Source organism: Dendrobium catenatum, unplaced genomic scaffold (assembly GCF_001605985.2).
Source record: "Dendrobium catenatum unplaced genomic scaffold, ASM160598v2 fragScaff_scaffold_1495, whole genome shotgun sequence".
In the NCBI taxonomy this organism is placed as follows: Eukaryota; Viridiplantae; Streptophyta; class Magnoliopsida; order Asparagales; family Orchidaceae; genus Dendrobium; species Dendrobium catenatum.
Window position 1 is genome coordinate 2176 of NW_021319957.1, and position 18899 is coordinate 21074.

Below are 18899 nucleotides of genomic sequence, written 5' to 3' on the forward strand. Positions count from 1 at the left end.
GATCACTACCACATTAAGAGTCTAACCAAGGGTGGGCTTGGTCTAGGGAGCCATAATTAAGAGCTTTAGGTACATTAAAGGGGCGGCCTAATGCAAGCTTAAAAATCAAGGGAAAGTGGCATAAAAAGCTTGATTAAGAATAATTTGGAGAAGGTTTGAGCTCTTGGTATTGACTGTGTTGATCCAGTACAAAACGGGATCAAGGAGGCTGAGAGTGGCATGGGGAGTAGGAGCAGTCAATGGAGAAGCTCCACAAAGCCTAAAGGAAGATGGGTTTGAAATCAAAGAGAGAGGAGTTTTACCATTTTTAAAGAGGAATTTAAGGCTTTGTTGACTTGTTTTGACCAGTCAACAAAGTCAAAGCTGGTGATGTGGCATTGGGGAGGTGAGAGGTTATTTAGGATAGTTGGTTGAAGATCAAAAATCAAAAGTCTAGAGGTAGAAAAATAGGAACCAATGCCAACAAGGATTGAGGTTGACTTTTGGTCAACATCGAGTTGGGTTGAGTTGACCAAATGTCAAGTGACACTTGAGTCTTATCCAAGAATTAATTTGAATAGGTAATAGGGGTTGAAGAAAAAGCTCAAATGGGTCAATTGACCCACTTAGACTCTTTAAGAGCTAATGGGTTCAATTTAGTTTGACTGGGTCAACCAGGTTGACCAAGGGGTAAGTCTGGCTGGACAAAATTTGGAATAAATATTTGGAGACCACTGGAGGTGGTCGCCAGGTCTTGAGAAGGTCAACTCAGTCAAAACCCTATTTGAACCCTTAAAGGCCTTTTGGTTAACCTGGGTTGACTTGGTCAACCAGGTTTGACCTAGGGTTTGGGTTTGGGCTCAAACAGATTTGAAATGACATTTCAAAGCCAATGAAAGTTGGTTTTCATGGCCTAGAGAGGTCATTTGGGTCAAAACACCTATTTGGACCTAAAGGGTCTTTTAGGTCAACTGTGTTGACTTGGTCCAACAAGATTGACCCAGGTCTTGGGAAATAGGGTTGAACAGGTTGAATTGAGTATTTGAAAACTTGCTGCAAGTGATGCATTCAATTCAGAGTTCAATTGGTTTTAAAATGCCTGATTGAGCCCCATAAGGGGTATTTTGGTCATTTTTGGTTATGGCCACTAGGGCTGAAAATGAAGTCAGAAAAAACACAGTTTATTGATCAACAATATCAAGATTAATAGTCTGGAAGGACTAAAGGCTTTGGTGTGAAGTCTCTAGGGTCGAATCTTTATAGTGACAGTTCCAGTGGGCATAGGCTGTAAATATTTGAAGGTTTTACAGCCTTTGGATTAATTCAGATTATGGGGTTAGAGACTTAGAATTGAGCTCATAAGTTGGAGAGTAACCTCTTAGAGACATGTCTTATCACTTTGTAAGTGATAGTCCGAATTAAGAGGCCATTGACTTTGTTTGAAATATGTTTGAAAAATCTCTGAAAAGGGTCTTTAGAACAGGGCCTTAAGACTATGGATTTGAGTCTGGATTTTCTGGATTTGGAATGAATTTCAAGTTTGAATATTTAATATTGAAGTATCCAAATCATTTACAAATCATGTTGTGAATGTTAAATGGATGGATAAGGTCAAAGCATAGATTAAAGGTGGATCAAAGTTCTAGGTTGAAATTTAGATTCCAAGTGGATTGAGGTTCAAAGTTTGGATATGTTTGAAATTTGAATTAATTTGGATTTGAATTGAATGAAGTTCAGATTGATTTGAGGTTTGAATTGATCAAGGGTAGGGATTGATTTGAGTCTGGATTGGGTCCTAGAATCTAGAGAGATCTAAGATCTAGGATCTAGAAGGGTTTAGGATTTGGAATCTAGAATGGTTTCTAGATTTAGAATCCAGAGGTATGGATGAAATTTCCTAAGCTCTAGAGTAGATCCTAGGGTCTGGGGTCTAGAAGATTCCTAAGGTCTAGAATAGATCCTAGGGTCTAGATTAATCTAAAGTCTGGATGGGTCTCAGTGACCTCATACAAAAATGAGGTCAACAATCGTACGTATGCCATCCATGATATGAAATTGTGGGGTCCCTCTTCGTCCCGACGAAAATGAAAAATTTTCTAACTGTTTATATAGTACAAACAGGTTTGTACTTAAGATCATCATGTATAAAATCATTTCATACTGATTCACGTAAGGTTCGTATGGAATAATTTTTGAACAATTCGTACGTATGAACATACGATTGTGCTGTACGATCGTTCACTCTCAAAATGGATAATTTTAATTTTCTTGATGATTTTTTGTGTTATTGATATAAAAGGTCCTCTAAAACTGACGTAAAAAGTCTTGCCTTTTTGAATTTTCAAGAGCAAGTGAAAAAGAGAGTGTGGAAGAGTGTGGAAGAGTGTTTGAGAGAGATTTCTTACAAGTGGAGCATGAAGGGTTCACAAGGTTACTCAAAGGTAATGATCTCTTTATGTTTTTGGTTACCACTCTTCTTTTTTTTCTTTTTAGTTGCTCGTGAAAAGATCTTAAAAGAAGATCTAGTACTCTGCCGATACTTGGAGGCTGTGAACAGACAACGATACTCTGTCGATACTTGGAGGGTGTGAAAAAAGATGACGGTATTATGGTGATACTTAGATGGTGTGAAAGGATGATGGTACTCTATCGACACATAGAGGGTGTGAAAGGACAATGGTTCTTTGCTGCACCAAGGATTGGTGGAATAGAGTCTTTGTAAAGGCTTCTCCGTCTTGTTGTGGGGGTAAAAAGAGAGTCATTTTTGGTAATAGTGCAATACCTGAAGAGGGAGTCTTCAGGGAGTAGATGTAGGTCGTGTTTAACCAGACCATTATAAATCTTTGTATTTTAATTTACATATTTATTTACTACAAGTTATTTACTGTGTTAGAAAATTTTATTTTAAAACTTAAATTAACTTGCTACGATATTCAATAATAGTTTTCTATTTAAAAAAAAATCAATATAATTTTTAAATTATCAATTCACCCCCCTCTTTGTTAGCCTTGAGATAATAACTTAGGTGTAACAACATATACATAATCAACAAGGTACATTATACACATCTTAATTTTTAAAAATATGAAAGTTTTAGAGAATATTTCAATTAAAAGTTTGTATTCGTTAGCAAAACATATGGATAACTTTGCGCAGGTAAAAGTTTCACTATGTAATTTTTTATATGTTATATAGATTATAATTATGCACATTTTGAATATTTTCAAAAAAAATTACAACAGGGGTTTTGAATTTTGTGGGGATTTTATTAAATAGAAAATTATCTAGTTCTTAAAAAATAGCAGTGTAGTACACTAAAAATCTTAAAACATCATTTTACATAATCCCTGGTAATTTGTTAATTTTTTGAAATGTGCATTTTTGTCTAGTTAGATTTTATGTTATCTATCGTTATATGATACTATGAAATTTTAATAAATGCCCAATTGCTCTTTAATTAGTATAATGTGATGATATATATGCATATGTGATTAAATTATATCTATTTGTGTGCCATATGGGGTTATAATCCTTTGAGATTCTGTCTGTATCAGGGAATTGTTGGGAGTTATAAGGGGCTAGAATCCTTTGAGATTTTGTCTGAGATAAGGATATGTGATATGTTTTGGTTCTATAAGAACAAATAAAAAGGGAGTCATAAGTGGCCAAAATCCTTTGAAATTCTATCTAGGTCTGGGAAATGTGATTTAAACTAATCTGTGATATAATTTCAATTTATTTATTATTCTGTATTGTTATTTAAATCAGAGAATAACTACTATGCATTTATTACTTTTCCCAATTTTTTGATTCATAATTCAGTGATTTATTTAAATTATATTTAACTGCTTTTAAATATTCAGTAAGATATTTGTTAAAAAATATTTAAAAATTTTGATTGGTTTGTGTGGCTTGCTGAGCTGATGTAGCTCACTGTACTTTTACTTCTGATTTTTAGGATACAGGAAGGGGAAAGAGATTATAGACAAGTTGTTCATGATCAGATCTAAGGCCATAGTTATTTTTCTATTTCAATTTTTATACAGTCATGGCTAGTTAATTTTTTAGTTTTATAGATCTTACCTGTAGCCATGCACTATAGTGTAAATATTTATTTTGATGAAATGAAAAAAAACTTAGTAGATGAATTTATTTTTAATATTTTGATGTTTTAGTAGCTCTATAATCTTTAGTTTATTTCAATGTATATTGATAGAAAATCTAAAATAATTTCAAAACTAGATCTTAAAATTTGTCTATTGCAGCTCAACATGATAGGACTTGTTTTAGTTGGGTTGGGTTGTGACACTAATATTTTCTAAATTAAGGATAAGATAATTAAGCTTAGGCTCAATTCTTTACTTAAATCTTGGGACATGAAACTACCATTATTGGACAATTATCTAATTATCATAATAACACTAGCCAGACACCACCTTTAAAATCTAATTATTTTCCTTCAACCTTCATCACCTAACTACTATGTTCGATCATCATGGTTGGATTACAATCCTTCAATCACCTATTGCGAATCTGTTTTCAGGAAATATGATTTTGATGATAGAAAACACTTATATTTCTCTACGACTATCTTGACAACTAACATTTCAAGTCCACAAGATCAAACTATAATTTGAACCAGCTCAAAATTTGATAGACTAGGTCTAAGTCAGTTTGTATACTTTTTCCCTTTCATGAGCATATTGTAAACGAAGTGTTTCCTGATGCTAAGTAACCTTACACACTCACACTTCGGAGAATTTTTCTGACTGCTTTTTTAGAGTTCTCTATTTTTGATCACATCGTTCGGGATGATCCAAAAATCATCTTGGATGATCAGCTCAAAATAAAAATCCTAATTAGGGCATCCTAGTTAAGACAGCCGTCATTAAGCACATCATCCTAGATGAAATTTATATAAGTCGGGACAATAGGCTCAAATCAGAAAGAATCAGCCACCATATCTATTTAGCAATTATTTATTTTTGTACATCATCCTGGATGATGCAACACAATTAGGTCTAAATTAATTTGATAATTAAGGAAAGAAATTAAGGCTTGATTGATACGATCACATCATCCTAGATGATCATCGAATCGTCTGGGACGATCAGTTCAAATACCTTATTTATTCCTAGACGATCACATATCGGACAGCTTCTATTCAGGGCGATGTTCTAGACAATTTTCACGAATTTGAACTAATCATCGGGATGATCATGAGATCGGTATGTAATATCAAGATATTTTTAATCGTCCAGACATCCCTTCAGCGTGATTATATAGACGATATTTTACAATTTGTACTAATTATACAAGATGATATGTTATCGTCCTGAACGATATGAATAAATTTCTTCTGATCATCCCAGATCGTCTTGGCTGTTTTAACTTAATTTACATTAATCGTATAGGACGATATTTATATCATCCTGGATGATAAAGTCGACAAGTTACAATTAATGAGCTATTCTAAAGCTCTTTTATTTAAGAGCAGATGATCTACCCTTTAGAACATCGTTTTTTATTATTTTGACCTGAGAGAGCCAAGAGGAGAGGGAGAGCAAGGGAGAGAGAGAGAAAAAGGATCTTGTGATGGGGAGTTTATGAGGGGTTTCACAAAGGTTGCTCCAAATAATGATTTTTCATCATCTTCTCTAGTCATCGTCCTTATTACCTTGGGGTTCTAGAGATGTAAACTTCAGCATCTAATCAAGGTTCTTTGTCTGCTTCAGGAGGAAGCAAAAGGAGTTAGGTTCTCTACTTGCTTCTGGAGGAAGCAAAAGGAGTTGGGTTCTCTGCCTCACTTGAATTGGTGGAAAGGAGGTTTGTAAAGGCTTCTCCACCTTATTGTGGGGAAAAAGGAGAGACACTGAGTTTAGTGCAATACTCAAAGGGCACCTCCAGGGAGTGGATATAGGTCTAGTTTACCGAACCACTATAAATTTTTGTGTTCTTTATTACTTCTTCCGTATTTAATTTTCGCACTTCAATTTATGTGGTGAATCTTGGTTTTTGTTTTAAGATTGTATTTTGATCAAAAGATTTTCTAAAATACCAATTCACACCCCCTCTTAGTTAGTCTTGGGACTAGTTCATAAGGGCTTAACATTCCTAACAAACTTTCTAGTGCCATCAGAGCACTTTCATCACCATAGCCCAACTATGGGTCTCTACCTAATATTACCCGACTATGGTTTGTTGGCCATGATTGCTCAACTACAGTCCCCTAACCTTCATCACCTAACTATAGTCTTTTGACCTCTATCATTTGATTATGATCCTCTAATCTTTTCCACCCCATTATGGTCAAATCACTATGGTCCTCCAACCATGCTCATTTATATACAGTCTTTCAACTTTCTTCGCCCAATAATAGTCTCTAACTATGATTTCTCATTTGCCATCCTCTAACATCTATCTTCAAACTAAAGTCCTTTAACCACCCTCGATTGGTTATGATTCTCCAACCACTATTTCTCAATCAATATCTATCAATTAATATTTCTCAATTACTTTCCACCGACCATAGTCACCTAACTATGGTCCACCCACCATGGTTGTCCAACTATGATTCTCTTACCTTCATCGACTAACTATTATCCTTCTAAATTGATAACCTAAATACAATCCTTGAAATATTATTTTCTGATTCAGCCCTTTGACCTCTGTTGCTTAATTATAATTATTTAATGAATATCGCTCGACTGTTATCCTTCAACCAACATCACCCGTCTATGGTCCTCCAACCACCATCACTTGACTATGAACATCCAACCACCATAGTACGACAATAATCTTTTGATCACTACCACCCAACTATGCTCCTTTGAATATATTTACTTAACTACTATTATATGATCTCCATCTCTCGACTATGGTCCTTCAGCCTCCCTCACCCAACTATGATCATATAACCTAACCATACAAAGTTCATCGACCTCTACCATAGCTCGACTAAGGTCCTCTTGTTAAGAGAGTTGCTATTTGCATGTTTTACATTCTTGCAACTTGTATATTTTTTTTTATTTCAAACATTATTATTTTATGTATTGATATCTCCTAATACTTTTTGGAAGATTTATTTTTGCTCTTGTGTGAACTAACATTTCAATAAAATCAAACTCCAGACTACTGAATACTTCAAATCAAATTTAGCATGAGAGATTTTGTGAATTGAAGCTTGTACTTTTCTTTGAATTAAGTTTGAGAGGGAGTAATTATAATTGAGTGAATAAACACACACACAATTAACGAGATCTTTAACAATTTATACTGATCGTACGGGACGAATATAGTTCATACGGTATGATCAAGTCAGATATCTCCTCTAAAGAGAAATGGAACGAACAGGAGTCGAAGAAAATATTTCTAAGTCCTGACCATCCAGGATGAATGTTAATCGTCCAAGGATAAAATGTTCTCTAAATTCTTCCAGGATGAAATTTCCTTTGGAAAATTTTTGTTCAAATGAAATTTATATTCGTGCCAGGATGAAATGCTCTCTAGAAATATTTTGTCCAAACGAATACAAATTTGACCCAGGATGAATTATTCTCTGTAAAAATATCGCCCGAACGAACTCATATTAGTCCCAAGACTAAGTGAACCGACTCTTCAAATTTTGGCGACGTCCTACAGTTTTTGGGAACCGACCTTTGGTATAACTGTCCGTACCGGATGAACCTTGTTCATACGAGACAATGCTCGGGTATGATTTCAGTTAGTACCAATATACATTTGATTCGTTTCCACACATTTAAGTAAAATCGTCCAGGACAATCCACGATCGTATGGGATCATCAATTTTGTGTTGACTTAAAAATTTGCAGTTTTTGAACGATTTTTCTTTTCTTTCATATAAATAGTCCAATTTAGACTGCCACATAATCTTTTTTCCTACCGATCTTCATGCCTATTGAAAGAAGAGTCAAGGAGAGAGAGTGTTTATAGAAGATTTCTTACTATTGGAGCGTGAAGGATTCACTTGGAACTCAAAGATAAGACTCTCTACTTGTGGTTTTTGAATACTTCACTCTTTTCTCTCTTCCTTCTAGATTTCTTATGAGAAGATCTGTCAAGGAGATCTGGTTCTCTACCGATACTTGGAGAGTGTGAACAAACGAAGGGTTCTCTGCCCACACTAGGAGAGTGTAAAAGGATGAATGGTTCTCTTCCCACACTTGGACTGTGTGAACAACTGAAGGGTTCTCTGCCCACACTAGGAGAGTGTGAAAGGATGAAGGGTTCTCTGCCTACACCGAGAGAGTGTGAAAAGATGGATGATTTTCTGCCAACACTGGGAAGAGTGTAAAAGGATGAAATTTCTCTGCCGCAATGGGTAGTGGTTGAAGAAAATTTTTGTAAAGGCTTCTCCGCCTTGCTGTGGGTGCAAAAAGAGAGTCACTAGTGGTATTAGTGCAATACTCGGAGGGTGCCTCCGGGGAGTGGATGTAGGTCGTGTTTTATCGAACCACTATAAATCTCGTAACTTTTATTTTTTCACTGCTTTTAACTTTGCTTTACTATTTTTAACTTGTGGTTAAAAATATTTTCTATAAAATTCACTAAAAATAATTTTCTCAGTTTTAAATTTTTAAAAAGAGGGATAAAATTTTTAATTTTCAATTCACCTCCCCTCTTGGTGCCACTGGGACATAAGCTTAGGTTTAACAACCTAATTCATAGCGAACAAGTTTCAACAAGTGGTCTCAGAGCTTAGTTTCAAAATCATAAGTATAGACTACTTTTTGATTAACGGAGATGGGTACATTTGGAAACCAAAATATACCTGAGGGTTACTCTATAACTAGACCTCCATTGTTCGACAATATTCCTTTTGATTTTTAGAAAACACGCATGTCTATATTTTAGTAGTCACTTGATTATCGTATGTGGATCTTAGTTCAGGAAGGGTATACAAAACCAACTAGACTAGTTGACAGATTTAGAGTTGAAACACCTTTTGCAGACTAGACAGTAGAAGAACATGACTTAGCACAACTAAATGCCAAATGCTTGAATAATTTCTTTTTTGCTCTTAAATCAGAAGATTACATGCGAGTTTCTACTTGCAAAAGTGCGGGTTTCCAGTTGCAAAAGTGGAAAGGACATATGGGATAGACTTTGTATAACTTATGAGGGGACTAATGAGGTTAAGCAATCTAGACTTAATATCTTGTTACATGATTATGAACTATTTTGCATTAAACTAAATGAATTCATTTCTGATATGTACACAAGATTCACACAAATTGTCACCTCTTTACATGCATTGGGTAGGGAACTAACGAATGATGAAATGGTTAATAAAATTTTTTGTTGTTTGCCTACTGCTTATGATGCTAAAATTACTATAATTACAGAGTCTAAAGATATAAATATTTACTCTATTGATAATCTTTTTGATTCGTTAATTTCTTACGAGTAAGGAGTTAGCCAAAGAAAGATTGATGCAGGTGAACCACGGAGGGAGAAGAATATAGCACTAAAGTAAAGGAATCTAAAAGTAAACACTCATAACCTGAGGATGAAGATGACATCGCTCTAATGACTAAACAATTCAGAAGCTTTCTGAAGAGAAAGCAGAAGAGACGCCAGCAATGGAATAGAGGTAAATTTAATAGAAATGCCAAGGTTTTAAATGATGTAATTTGTTATGAGTGCAGGAAACCTGGACATATCAAGACTGAATGCCCAAAACTCAAAGCCACTCCTAACAAGGAGAAGGTAGAGGAGAAACCAACTGTAAAGAAGGGCAAGAAGAAATTTCAATAAGCTTTCTAGGCAGACTCAGCTTCAGATTCATCAGAGACTAAAAAGGAAGAGGAAGTCACTAATCTGTGCTTAATGTCCGATAGTCTTGATCAGTCAGATCAAGAAGAGGATCACTCTCACACAAGACCTCGTGAGAGCATATGGTACCTGAACAGCGGATGCTCAAAGCATATGACTGGAGATACTGCACAATTCATATCGCTGGAAGTCAGGAGTGGAGGCAAGGTTACACTTGGAGATAAAACCACAAGGAAGGTGATTGGGATGGGTATGATTGGAAATCTAAAAAAATTTTACCTTAAAAATGTGTTATTGGTAGAAGGCTTAAAGCATAACCTGTTAAGTATAAGCCAACTATGTGATAAAAGATATTATGTAAATTTTTTTCCTACTAGCTGCATATTAAGCCTAAATGGTAAAGATGTTTTGAATTGTAAAAGGGTTAATAATGTTTATATGCTATACTTGAATTGCATTCCAACTCCTACTACTTTTTATTTGAAAACTGTATCTGATGAGTCATGGCTTTGGCATAGGAGACTTTGTCATTCTAGCATGAAAAAACCTTAGGAGGATTATCCAAAAGAACTTAGAGAGAGTTAAACTATAACTAGACTTTACTAAGTATCACCTTTGTGATGCATGTCAATTAGGAAAATAAGCGAAGTCCTCTTTTTAGTCCAATAAGGATCTTAGAACTAGTAAACCATTGGAGATTTTGCATATGGATCTTTTTGGACCAGTTGGAACTGTAAGTCTAGGAGGGAAGACATACTGATTTGTGATTGTGGATGATTATTCAAGATTCACATGGATTAGATTTCTATTTTATAAGAGTGAATCATTTGAGGAATTTATGAATTTTTCGACTTGGATTCCAAGAAAACTTGGGTGTGAAATTATTTCTATACAAAATGATCAAGGAGGAGAATTTAAAAATGAGAGATTTGATGAATTTTGTAAGGAGAAAGGAATTGATCACAACTTTTCTGCACCTAGAATCCCTCAGTAGAATGAGATAGTCGAAAGGAAAAATAGAATATTAATAGAAGCCGTCCGAGCAATATTGGCAGAATACTCACATCCAAAATATTTTTAAGCTAAGGAGTTAGCACTGCATGTTATGATCTGAATAGGGTGAATGTGAGATCTTGTTTAAATAAAACACCCTATAAATTGCTAAAATGCAGAACACCTAATTTATCTCATTTGCATGTTTTTGGTTGCAAGATGTTTATTCATAATAATGGAAAATTTGATCCAAAATTAGATGAATGAATTTTTGTTGGATAGTTAAGTGTTAGAAAATCTCATAGATTATTAAATAGAAGAACATTGGTAATTGAGAAGACCACACATGTTGTATTTGATAAGTATGGAAATTTAGAAGAGTTAAATGTTATAGAAGATGAGATAGAGGTTAACGCCCAAAAGATTGATAAAATGAATTTGGAAGAAAATTTGGAGATAGAAAATCCTTTGCCTAGGGATTTGAGATTTTCTAAAAATCACCCAAAGGAGTTGATAATTGGTGAATCTAGTGAGGGTGTAAGGACTAGGCATGAATTAAACAAAGAAGTCAATCATTCAGCCTTCATTTCTATAATAAAACCCAATAATATTGATCAAGCACTTTCGGATGAATTTTGGATTTTGGCCATGTAAGGAGAGTTAAATGAATTTGTAAGAAATAAAGTTTGGGAATTAACTACAAGGCCAAAGGATTAAAGTGCAGTTGGAATTAAGTGGGTATTTAAGAATAAAATGAATGACTCATGAGTGGTCATTATAAATAAGGGTAGATTAGTTGCTAATGAGCATAAACAGATTGAAGGAATTGATTTTGAGGAGACTTTTGCCCATGTAGTTAGATTTGAAGCAATTAGGGTTTTGCTAGCCTTTGTCTGTTTTAGAGGATTTAAATTGTATCAAATGGATATAAAAAGTGCCTTTTTAAATGGGGTAATTCAAGAAGATATTTTTATAGAACAACCACTAGGTTTTGAAAATTTTAAATACCCAAATCATATTTTCAAGTTGAAAAAGGCATTATATGAAATGGACATCCTCAAAAAGTATGAAATGGACAATGCTAAACCTGTTAGTACACCTATGAGTTCCTCAGTTTAGTTGGATAATGACCCTAAGGGAAAATCTATTGATATAAAGAAGTTTAGAGGGATTATTAGATCTTTACTTTACTTTACTACTAGTAGACCTGATATCATGTTTAGTGTTTGTTTGTGTGTTAGATTTTAATCAGATCCAAAAGAATCTCATTTGACAGCAGTAAAAAGGATTCTAAGATATCTGTTAGGAACTTAGAACTTAAAAATTTGGTATCCTAAGTTTATCTCTTCATTTGAAATAATTGGTTATTTAGATTCTAACTTTGCAGGTTATATCATGGATAGAAAGAGCACTTATGGAACACGTAAGTTTATTAGAAATTCTTTTATCTCTTGGTCCAGTAGAAAACAAAATTCAGTAGCCCTATATAATGCAGAAGCTGAATACATTGTATTAGGAAGTTGTGTGGCATAAGTACTTTAGTTAAAATAATAGTTAATTGATTTAGGATTAACTATAGGCACTATTCTAATTTATTGTGATAACACTAGCGTTATTTGTATTTCTAAAAATCCTATTCAACATTCAAGAACCAAACATATTGACATAAGACATCATTTCATAAGGGATCATGTATCCAAAGGAGAAATTAAACTCACTCAGGTTTCTACTGAAAATCAACTTGCAGACATCTTTACAAAACCTTTAGCCTTTGATAGTTTCAGTGCATTAAGAATAAGGGTTGGTGTGATTGATTTGAATCCTTAATTAAAAATATTTTCTGCAACATCGATATGTGTTTTCCAGTTAATATTTTTGTGTGTTTATTATGAGTTTTTGATCTTTTGTTTGTGATTTTTGATATTTGAGTTTTTGAGATTTTATGCAATTTTTGTTCTGTTTGGGGTTTAGTTTTGATTAAGTGCATGATTTAAAAATTTTGAGAGGTAATCATCCGAGATGAAATTTTTTAGTACAGGAAGAATTGTGTCGTGTGTTAAACTGTCATATTTTGAATCATTTGCGTGCAGTTTTTCAGTTTTTAATTTTCACTTCGTCTGTACGATCGTCTAAGACAAACTTGTTCAAATGACGAGACGATTGAATGACAGTTAAACAGATAAGGTAGTTTTAATGCTATATTTCATACGTACAAACCTTTGGTTTGTCCTGACGAACACATGTTGGTTCGATGGAGGGGAAGGTTTCAACTGCCATTAAAATGATCATAAGTTCTTATCGTCCCGAGATGAACACGTGTTCGTCTGTACGATCAGTTTGGTTAAAATTCTGTACGAAAGGATGCTTTGTAAGTTGTGTGATAACGAAAAGCCATTTTATTTTGGACACATCCATTCGTCCGTATGAAATTTTTTTATACGGGACGAATAAATTTTGTACGGGACGAACATAAAATTTCGCCTATACGAACAGTCATTTTTTCAATAAATTGACGGGCTTTTGAACTCAACTGTCACACTCTCACTTCACTTTCAAATCTTTTCGTTCCTTAGATCCTATCAATGGTAAGTTCAAGCAAGCGTCAAAAGATTCTAGCCAAGGGTCCACCAAAGAATTCATCTGAGAACTTTCTTTCTAAAGCCAATGAAAAATCCTTTCCTAGGTGTCTCTACCAAAATCACACCCTCTAGAATTCTTGTTCAGGAGCAACTAACCTTTCAGGTGATGAACTTGGTTGTCTCAACTCATTTTGGTTTTATTCTCACCCTAGTTTATCTCTACAATAAAGAAACCTTTCAATACTTTCTAGTAAACATGTCTTTGAACTCCAACCATACTATTATCCGTTCCTTTGTCTTTAAGAAAAAAGTTGAAGTCACAAAAGCTGACTTAGGAGCCATTCTGAACTTAAGGACTGAGGGAGCTAGAGTACATACCTTGATCACCTCAACTGAATATCAATGGTATGAAATTAATATAGTAATTAAAGGAATCAATTTTAACGAACATATGCCTAAAGTATCCGGTCTCGTTCGTAATTCTCGTATCATCTAGCATGTTCTTAGACTTCTATAATTCCTAAAGTTGGTTATAGTATCAACATTACTCCTCTTCTTTCTATGGTAAGCTTTTTTATCATGACTGAAGAACCTATAAATGAAGCCCAACTAATCCTTGACTATCTTTATGGACTTTCTGAAATTGGTCATGTCGAGCATAAAAAAAGAAGAACATTGTCTTAGGATATCTAGTTGCCTACATTCTGGATAAGAAATATAATTTGGTTCATCCTAATCAAGAGTTTGAAGAACTGCTTTACTACAATGACGGATCATTTAGAGCAATCTTCAAAGAAGAACCAAGTAAAACACATGTCATTAGTGATACTGAGGAAGAACATGAAGCTGCACCTGCACCTACTAATGAACCAAATTATCAGGATTTGGTTTAAAGATTTGACCGTTTAGAGACTCACTTTGATCAAAGGTTTGATCAAATTGAAGCTCATATGCAACAGCAGGATATACAGTACACTCAAGACATGGGGTTTATGAGAGCACAAATGAATGATATTAGTACCAACGTGCTTATGATGAGTACTTATTTAAACATCTTTGGTGCTGCTGCTCCTCCTCCTCCAGATCAGGGTCCTTCTAAGTGACACTCATACTAGATTTTATGTGTTTCTTTAGTTGTTATTTTTTTGTGGGTTAGTAAAATGTGTTGTACTTTCTTTTCCATATATATTTTTGTTTTTAAATCTTATGATGTATTGATATCACATGCTTGAATTGTAATATCCTTCATATTGATATCAATATAAGTTATCCTGTTTTGGCTTTAATCTTGTTTTCAAAATGTGTGTTAGTCCATATGACAATCGTTATAATTTTTGATCTTAAGAGTGCTATACTTTGAAATACAAGTTAAAATTAAATTCATTAAAAAATTTAATTTTTCTAAATTTAAGTATTACTTATAACTTGATGTAATTAAGATTATCAATTTTATATCTCTTATTTAGACTACATTAATGTCTAATTTTATTATTGCAACTGTGATGTTTTCTTATTTTGTATTTCACTTATTAATTAATATTTATACACTTACAAAAATTTAAAATTTTTTATTATTGATTTTGAAAAGATCAAAATTACTCTTGAAAATATACAAATGTACAAAAATCAAAAGAAATGCGCAATGGTTTACAAGTTGAAAAAGAGGCACAAAATAAGCCCATAAGTAAAAAGATGCACAAAAATGTGCCACAAATTTGAAAAAGATACGGAAAGCACCACATGTGATAGTTTTTTCTTTTCATTATCTTTTAATCTTTTAACTCAAATTGATCTACTGTACATTTATATTTTGTATTGAAATTTAAAATATACAAATTTTCTATTTATCCTTTTTGTAATGATGTTCTCTATCTCAGTGTCTAAATTGAATCATATTTTTTATAAATACTTTTTATTATCAATGTTATATCTCCTCTTAAATTCTATGAATTACTATAATTTGCCTAATGTTTTGATTTTGTTTGCAAAATTAATTTCAATCACTTTTAAGGATCAATTATCAAAGGATTATCATATGACTGCTTACATTTCTGGTCTTTTTCTTCTTCTCTTTTCATTGTTATCAAAAAGGGGGAGAAATTGTTTGTTCGTATGTATTTTTTTATGTGTTTTTTTTTATGTATTTTTGTTTTGATGTATTTTTGTTTTGTTTTGTTTCTTTGAAAACTTAAAAAAAATTATGGTTACATTGCCTCCTTATTTTTATGTGTTCATCAATTCAGGGGGAGTTTAAGAGATTATTAGAATTTGAAATTATACAAACAATAATTGTTCTGCCATCATAAAAAAGGGGAAGATTGTTAAGAGAGTTGTTATTTACATATTTTACATTCTTGCAACTTGTATATTTTTGATGATTCCAAATATTATTGTTTTATGTATTGATATCTCCTAACACTTTTTGAAAGATTTATTTTTGCTCTTGTGTGACTAACATTTCAGGAAAATCAAACTCCAGACTACTGAAGACTTCAAATTAAATTTAGCATGAGAGATTTTATGAATTGAAGCTTGTACTTTTTTTTAATTAAGTTTGAGAGGGAGTAATTATAATTGAGTGAATAAACACACACACACTTAAGGAGATATTTAAAAATTTATACTGATCGTACGGGATGAACATAGTTCATACGGAACGATCTTGTCAGTTATCTCCTCTAACGAGCAACGGAACGAACATGAGTCAAAGAAAATTTTTTTAAGTCCTGATCGTCCAGGATGAATGTTGATCATCCCAGGACGAAATGTTCTCTGGAAAATTTTTGTTTAGATGAAATTCATATTCGTACTAGGACGAAATGCTCTCTGAAAAATTTTCTTCCAAACGAACTCAAATTAGTCCCAGGACAAAATGTCCTCTGGAAAATTTTTGTTCAGACAAAATTTATATTCGTGCTAGGATGAAATGCTGTCTGGAAAATTTTCATCCAAACGAATGCAAATTCATCCCAGGACAAATTGTTCTCTGTAAAAATTTCATCCACACAAACTCATATTCGTCCCAGGACGAAGTGAACCGACTCTCCAAATTTTGGTGACATCATGCAGTTTTTGGGAACCGACTTATGGTATAACTATTCGTACCAGATGAACCTAGTTCGTACGTGACGATGCTCGGGTATGATTTCAGTTCGTACCAATATAGATTTGGTTCATTTTCACACATTTAAGTAAAATCGTCCAGGAAGATCCACGATCGTACGGGATGATAAACTTTGTGTTGACTTGAAAATTTGCAGTTTTTGGACGGTTTTTCTTGTCTTTCATATAAATAGTCCAATTTAAACTACAACTTAATCTTTTTCCCTACTGATCTTCATGCCTATTGAAAGGAGAGTTAAGGAGAGAGTGTGAGAGAGTGTTTATAAGAGATTTCTTACTACTTGAGCGTGTAGGATTCATTTGGAACTCAAAGGTAAGAATCTCTACTTGTGGTTTTTGATTACTTTACTCTTTTCTCTCTTCCTTCTAGATTTCTTGTGAGAAGATCTTTCAAGGAGATCCGGTTCTATGCCGACACTTGGAGAGTGTGAACAGACGAAGGGTTCTCTGCCCACACTAGGAGAGTGTAAAAGGATGAAGGGTTCTCTACCCACACTTGGAGAGTGTGAACAGCCGAAGGGTTCTTTGGCCACACTAGGAGAGTGTGAAAGGATGAAGGGTTCTCTGCCTACATCGAGAGAGTGTGAAAGGATGGAAGGTTCTCTTCCAATACTGGGAAGAGTGTAAAAGGACGACGGTTCTCTACCGCACCAAGTAGTGGTGGAAGAGAGTTTTTGTAAAGAATTCTCCTCCTTACTGTGGGTGCAAAAGGAGACTCACTAGTGGTATTAGTGCAATACTCGGAGGGTGCCTCCGGAGAGTGGATGTAAGTCGTATTTGACCGAACCACTATAAATCTCGTGTCTTTTATTTTTCAGCTGCTTCTATTTTTGTTTTACTATTTTTAACTCGTGGCTGAAAAATATTTTCTATAAAATTCACAAAAGTTAATTTTCTTGATTTTAAATTTTAAAAAAGAGGGATAAAATTTTTAATTACTAATTCACCCTCCCTCTTGGTTAGCCGCTGGGACATAAGCTTAAGTTTAACAACCTAATTCATAATGAACAAGTTTTAACACCTCTGACCTTTACCATCTCCTTACTATGATTCTATGATCTTCGTCACCTGAATATGATCCTTAGTCCTTCACATTTAACAAATTATGATTGTCGATCGTTTCTTAACTAAGATTTGTTTACCATCGACATCCACCTACAATTCTCTAACCTTCGAGCACCATTGCTCGACTATAATCCTCCAACCATCATCACTTCTTTAATAATTAATAAAATGTTAAACGATTCCTAAAATTTAAATAATTACATGTTTGGAATTCTTTTGACTAGGAGAGCTACAACGCTACCCTCTCCAATTAAAGGTTATGGATTGAGCAATGCAATAGCGTTGGAATCGAGCATTACGGTGCCAAACTCTTGGGTCTTTAGTAATTTGATGAACATTGTAGTCCTAAGGATTTAATAGATAGGGTTAAGGTTACCTTCCATGATTAGAATAGATTTTGAAATTGGAGTGTTCAAAAAATGCTGGCTAAATCCCCATTTTCTCTCTCCTCTCTCCTCCTTTCTCCCCCTTTTCTCACATGATGCGCATGACTTTGTTTAGAGATAACATTTATTTATTATATCTGATAGATATCGATCCATATTTGTTATATGCTTAAATTCATGATCCCCCTAATATTATTGATATACACTGGTTACTAATTGAGATTTATCGTATTAATTCATACTATTTTTAGGTATTGTTATTTTTCATTCTGATCCAAATTAAATGATTATTTGCATATTGTTCCTACAGTCATGCATTTATAGCAGTTATAGGTTTTGATAACAAGCTGAGATGTTAGCTCACTCTATGATTTCATGATTTTTAAGGGATAAGGATCTACTAAAGTGATGTTGATCCGAAGTTGCTGGTGTAGCCATTATTTTTAGTATTTTTATTCTTTTGTAGTAAGAATTCATTGAAATAGACTAATGTGATAATTGAGTATTGTAAATTATTTTTGGGAATGATAAATATATATATATATATATATATATATATATGTTTTATGGTATATGATGGCTTTCATTATTCTATTTTATATGTGATAATTTATTGGCTTTGATAAATAACCTAAAAGATAAAAGACAAGTTTTTTCAAATTTGATCTTGGCGTGTGACATCACATGTGAAAGTTCGTTAGGGATGCTAAGCCCTATGAACTGGCCCTAAGCTAATTAAGAGAGAGAGGTGAATTGGTAAAAAAGATTCTTTAAACAAAGAAATAAAATCACAAACCAAATCACCATAAAGAAAACCAAAGTGCGGAAATTAAATTAGGAAGCGATAATAAGAAAAGAACACACCGGATTTATAGTGGTTCGGCTTCTCGCCTAGCTGTGGAGGTTAAAGGAGGAACACTTGTTTAGTGCAATACTTGGAGGGTGCCTCCAAGGAGTGACGTAGGTCAGGTTTGACCGA